The sequence below is a fragment of the Triticum urartu genome, chromosome 3 (genome assembly GCF_003073215.2).
Source record: "Triticum urartu cultivar G1812 chromosome 3, Tu2.1, whole genome shotgun sequence".
NCBI classification, from domain to species: Eukaryota; Viridiplantae; Streptophyta; class Magnoliopsida; order Poales; family Poaceae; genus Triticum; species Triticum urartu.
The window spans coordinates 29,706,428-29,712,728 of record NC_053024.1 but is presented as its reverse complement, the minus strand read 5'-3'; positions in this window follow the sequence as shown (position 1 = coordinate 29,712,728).

Here is a 6,301-nt window from a genome sequence, read left to right as displayed (position 1 = left end):
AAGAAAATTAAAGTTTGAACGTTGTTTTGTGTTTACATTCAGGTGGCATTAAAATGTATTCTTCTCTGCTTTTAATGGTTTTCCTGACTTCATTCTGTCACAAATTGCTGTATTGAACATAGGTTCAAATGATACCATGGAGGAATTTCTTATTGTGTTTTCTTTTGCGGGGTATTTTCTTATTGTATTTTGACGATTATGACGGCTGTTATTTTGTATCCACATCCATTTATTTCATGACATCTCATTTGGAGATTGCACACATGTTTCTTGGTTTCTGGTTAGGCAATTCACTAGATAAAGTGTTGAATGAAAAATTGTATGGAGACAGGGTGTTCCAGGATTCCATGGCTAAAGAACCGTTTTTTTTTGGAGGAAAAAGAAGAGCAATCCTCCTTCAGAGTCTTCTAAAGATATTTATATTTTAAAGATGGCTAAAGAAGCAGTTTGTGTACAAAAAACAAAGAGTGTGGATTATGTGAATTGCATGATGTATTGTTGTTCGTGCATAGGCACGTATATATGATGTACAAAGGTGGGCCATGGACCTCAACTATACAAGGAACTAAGGCGGGCCCAATACACAATATGCACGTAACACATATACTCAACACCCCCCGCAGTCGAAGCGGCACCGCGGCTGACGCAAAGACTGGACCGGAACTCCTCAAATGACGCCGTAGGCAAGCCCTTGGTCATGATATCGGCAAATTGTTGGGAAGTAGGGACGTGTAAAACACGAATATGGCCAAGGGCCACCTGTTCCCGAACAAAATGAATATCCAACTCAATATGCTTGGTCCGTCGATGATGCACCGGGTTAGCGGAGAGGTAGACCGCCGAGACGTTGTCGCAGTAGACCACCGTGGCACGGTCACAGGGCAAGAGAGCTCCTGAAGCAGCTGGCGAAGCCACGAACACTCGGCGACGGCATTGGCCACCGCACGATACTCAGCCTCAGCACTGGAACGAGAGACCGTAGGCTGCCGCTTGGACGACCACGAGATAAGTGAGGGTCCAAGGTAGACACAATAGCCCGAAGTGGAGCGACGAGTGTCAGGGCAGCCCGCCCAGTCTGCATCGGAGTAGGCGGTGAGGGCGGTGTCGGCGGAGGCGTGAAGCGTGACGCCAAGATCCATAGTGCCACAGATATAGCGGAGAATCCGCTTGACGGCAGCCCAGTGAACGTCTCGAGGAGCATGCATATGAAGACACACCTGCTGCACGGCATACTGGATCTCCGGTCGAGTCAGAGTGAGGTACTGGAGAGCACCAACGATAGACCGATAGAAAGCAGCATCCGAAGCAGGAGAACCATCCGTGGCAGAAAGCTTGGCCTTCGTATCAACAGGCGTAGCGGCGGGCTTGCAGTTAAGCATGCCGGCGCGCTCCAGGAGCTCGTGAGCGTACTTCCGCTGATGAAGGAAGAAGCCATCCGGACGGCGCACCACCTCGACACCGAGGAAGTAGTGCAAAGGACCCAAGTCCTTGATGGCGAACTCAGCGCGAAGACGAGCGTGAGCTGACTGAGGAGACCAGCCGTACATGCCGTCAGGATGATGTCGTCGACATAGAGCAGCAAGTAGGCCGTGTCAGAGCCCTGATGATAGACGAAGAGCGAGGCGTCCGAGCGGGTAGAGCGGAACCCAAGCTGGTGGAGAAACGCCGCGATGCGCTGGTACCAAGCGCGCGGAGCCTGCTTGAGTCCGTACAAGGACCGCGAAAGCAGGCACACGTGGTCGGGAAGCGCCGGGTCAACAAACCCGGTGGGCTGCTGGCAGAAGACCTGCTCCTCGAGGTGACCATGGAGGAAGGCGTTGGAGACGTCCATCTGGTGCACCGGCCAAGCACGGGAGACCGCAAGGTGGAGAACCGTGCGTATCGTGCCGGGCTTGACGACCGGAGCGAAGTGTCGGTGAAGTCGATGCCAGCACGCTTTGTGGAAGCCACGAACAACCCAGCGCGCTTTGTAGCGATCAAGGGTACCATCAGGACGGAGCTTGTGTTTGAAGACCCACTTCCCGGTAATCACGTTGGCGTGCCGGGGACGGGGAACAAGCTGCCACGTCCGGTTGCGCAACAGGGCGTCAAACTCGTCTTGCATTGCAGCCATCCAGAGCGGGTCACGAAGAGCGGCTCGAACGGAGGACGGCAACGGCGACGGCTCAGAGGTGGACGCCGCATGGGCGTAGTCATCCGAGGCGTAGTGTGAGCTCGGGCGAAAAACGCCCGTACGGGCACCGGTGACCGGACCGGCCACAGGCGCCGAGGGAGCCGTGGGGGCCGCGGGCACTGGAGGAGCCGCAGGGGCCGCGGGCACTGGAGGAGCCGCAGGGGCCGCGGGCACCAACGTCGGGGGAGGGGGCGGGGGCACCAGTGCCGCGGCTGTAGGAGGCGCCGCATGCGGGGGGCGCGCCTCAAAGCCAGGGCGGCCCAAGAGAGGCGCGCGAGCGCCCTGGGAGAGGCGTCGAGGAGCCCGCGTCACCGGTGGCGGGAGGAACAGCCAGGGTATCTGCTGAAACGGAAACACATGCTCATCAAAGTAAACGTGCCGGGAGGTGAACACACGGTGGGAGACGGGATCATAGCACCGATATCCCTTGGAATTAGAAGGGTAGCCGATAAAGATGCAAGTGACGGATCGAGGTGCAAGCTTGTGAGAAGCAGTGTCGGCAGTGTTGGGATAGCAAAGGCACCCAAAAATACGCAAGTCGTCATAAGACGGAGGCGTACCAAAGAGAAGATGGTGAGGTGCGTAGTTCCACCATGGGCGGCAGGGTCTAAGGTCAAGAAGAAGTGATGCAGTGGCAAGTGCGTCCGGCCAGAAACTGTAGGGAAACGTAGCAGAAATTCAAAATTTTCCTACGTGTCACCAAGATCTATCTATGAAGAGACTAGCAACGAGGGGAAGGAGAGTGCATCTACATACCCTTGTAGATCGCTAAGCGGAAGCGTTCAAGTGAACGGGGTTGATGGAGTCGTACTCGTCGTGATTCAAATCACCGATGACCAAGTGCCGAACGCACGGCACCTCCGCGTTCAACACACGTACAGCCCGACGACGTCTCCCATGCCTTGATCCAGCAAGGAGAGAGGGAGAGGTTGAGGAAGACTCCATCCAGCAGCAGCACAACGGCGTGGTGGTGATGGAGGAGCGTGGCAATCCTGCAGGGCTTCGCCAAGCACCACAGAAGAGGAGGGAGAGAGAGATATGCAGGGCTGCACCAACAGGGATCGAATCACGTGTGTTTTGGGGCAGCCCTAGGCCTCTATTTATATAGGGAAGGGAAGGGGCTGCGCCCCCTCTAGGGTTCCCACCCCTAGGGGGGCGGCAGCCCTAGATGGGGATCAAGGGTGGCGGCCACAAGGGGGAGGAGAGGGAGGCGCAGGGCCAATATGGGCCCTAAGGCCCATATCCCATTAGGGTTTGCCCCCTCTCCATCTCTTAGGCGCATGGGCCTTAGTGGGGCTGGTGCCCTTGGCCCATGTAGGCCAAGGAACACTCCCTACAGCCCATGTGGCCCCCCCGGGGCTGGTGGCCCCACTTGGTGGACCCCCGGGACCCTCCCGGTGGTCCCGGTACATTACCGATAAACCCCGAAACTCTTCCGGTGACCAAAACAGGACTTCCCATATATAAATCTTTACCTCCGGACCATTCCGGAACTCTCGTGACGTCCGGGATCTCATCCGGGACTCCGAACAACATTCGGTAACCACATACAAGCTTCCTTTATAACCCTAGCGTCATCGAACCTTAAGTGTGTAGACCCTACGGGTTCGGGAGACATGCAGACATGACCGAGACGTTCTCCGGTCAATAACCAACAGCGGGATCTGGATACCCATGTTGGCTCCCACATGTTCCACGATGATCTCATCGGATGAACCACGATGTCAAGGACTTAATCAATCCCGTATACAATTCCCTTTGTCTATCGGTACGATACTTGCCCGAGATTCGATCGTCGGTATCCCGATACCTTGTTCAATCTCGTTACCGGCAAGTCTCTTTACTCGTTCCGTAACACATCATCCAGTGATCAACTCCTTGATCACATTGTGCACATTATGATGATGTCCTACCGAGTGGGCCCAGAGATACCTCTCCGTTTACACGGAGTGACAAATCCCAGTCTCGATTCGTGCCAACCCAACAGACACTTTCGGAGATACCTGTAGTGTACCTTTATAGCCACCCAGTTACGTTGTGACGTTTGGCACACCCAAAGCACTCCTACGGTATCCGGGAGTTGCACAATCTCATGGTCTAAGGAAATGATACTTGACATTAGAAAAGCTTTAGCATACGAACTACATGATCTTGTGCTAGGCTTAGGATTGGGTCTTGTCCATCACATCATTCTCCTAATGATGTGATCCCGTTATCAACGACATCCAATGTCCATGGTTAGGAAACCATAACCATCTATTGATCAACGAGCTAGTCAACTAGAGGCTCACTAGGGACATGGTGTTGTCTATGTATCCACACATGTATCTGAGTTTCCTATCAATACAATTATAGCATGGATAATAAACGATTATCATGAACAAGGAAATATAATAATAATCAATTTATTATTGCCTCTAGGGCATATTTCCAACAGTCTCCCACTTGCACTAGAGTCAATAATCTAGTTCACATCGCCATGTGATTAACACTCACAGGTCACATCGCCATGTGACTAACACCCAAGAGTTTACTAGAGTCATAATCTAGTTCACATCACTATGTGATTAACACTCAATGAGTTCTGGGTTTGATCATGTTGCTTGTGAGAGAGGTTTTAGTCAACGGGTCTGAACCTTTCAGATCCGTGTGTGCTTTACAAATCTCTATGTCATCTCCTAGATGTAGCTACCACGTTCTATTTGGAGCTTATTCCAAATAACTGTTCTACTATACGAATCCAGTTTACTACTCAGAATAATCTGGATTAGTGTCAAAGTTTGCATCGGCGTAACCCTTTACGACGAACTCTTTTACCACCTCCATAATCGAGAAAATTCCTTAGTCCACTAGTTACTAAGGATAACTTTGACCACTGTCCTGTGATCCATTCTTGGATCACTCTTGTACCCCTTGACTGACTCATGGCAAGGCACACTTCAGGTGCGGTACACAGCATAGCATACTGTAGAGCCTATGTCTTAAGCATAGGGGACGACCTTCGTCCTTTCTCTCTATTCTGCTGGTCGAGCTTTAAGTCTTAACTTCATACCTTACAACTCAGGCAAGAACTCCTTCTTTGACTGATCCATCTTGAACACCTTCAAGATCATGTCAAGGTATGTGCTCATTTGAAAGTACCATTAAGCGTTTTGATCTATCCTTATAGATCTTGATGCTCAATGTTCAAGTAGCTTAATCCAGGCTTTCCATTGAAAAACACTTTCCAAATAACCCTATATGCTTTCCAGAAATTCTACGTCATTTCTGATCAACAATATGTCAACATATACTTATCAGAAATTCTATAGTGCTCCCACTCACTTCTTTGGAAATACAAGTTTCTCATAAACTTTGTATAAACCCAAAATCTTTGATCATCTCATCAAAGTGTACATTCCAACTCCGAGATGCTCACTCCAGTCCTCAGAAGGATTGCTGGAGCTTTGCATCCTTATTAGCATCTTTTCAGGATTGACAAAACCTTTCGGTTGTATCACATACAACCTTTCCTCAAGAAAATCGTCGAGGAAACAATGTTTTGACATCCTATCTGCAAGATTTCATAAATAATGCAGTGACTGCTAATATAATTCCAACAGACTCTTAGCATCGCTACGAGTGAGAAAATCTCACCGTAGTCAACTCCTTGAACTTGTCAGAAAACATCTTAACGACAAGTCGAGCTTTCTTAATGGTGACATTTACCATCATTGTCCGTCTTCCTTTTAAAATCCATCTACACTCAACAGCCTTACGACCATCAAGTAGTTCTTCCAAAGTCTACACTTTGTTTTCATACATGGATCCTCTCTCGGATTTTATGGCCTCGAGCCATTTTATCGGAATCCGGGCCCACCATCGCTTCTCCATAGCTTGTAGGCTCATTGTTGTCTAGCAACATGACTTTCAAGACAGGATTACGTACCACTCTGAAGTAGTACGCATCCTTGTCATCCTACGAGGTTTGGGAGTGACTTGATCCGAAGTCTCATGATCAATATCATAAGCTTCCACTTCAATTGGTGTAGGTGCCACAGGAACAACTCTTTGTGCCCTGCTATACACTAGTTGAAGTGACGGTTCAATAACCTCATCAAGTCTCCACCATCCTCCCACTCAATTCTT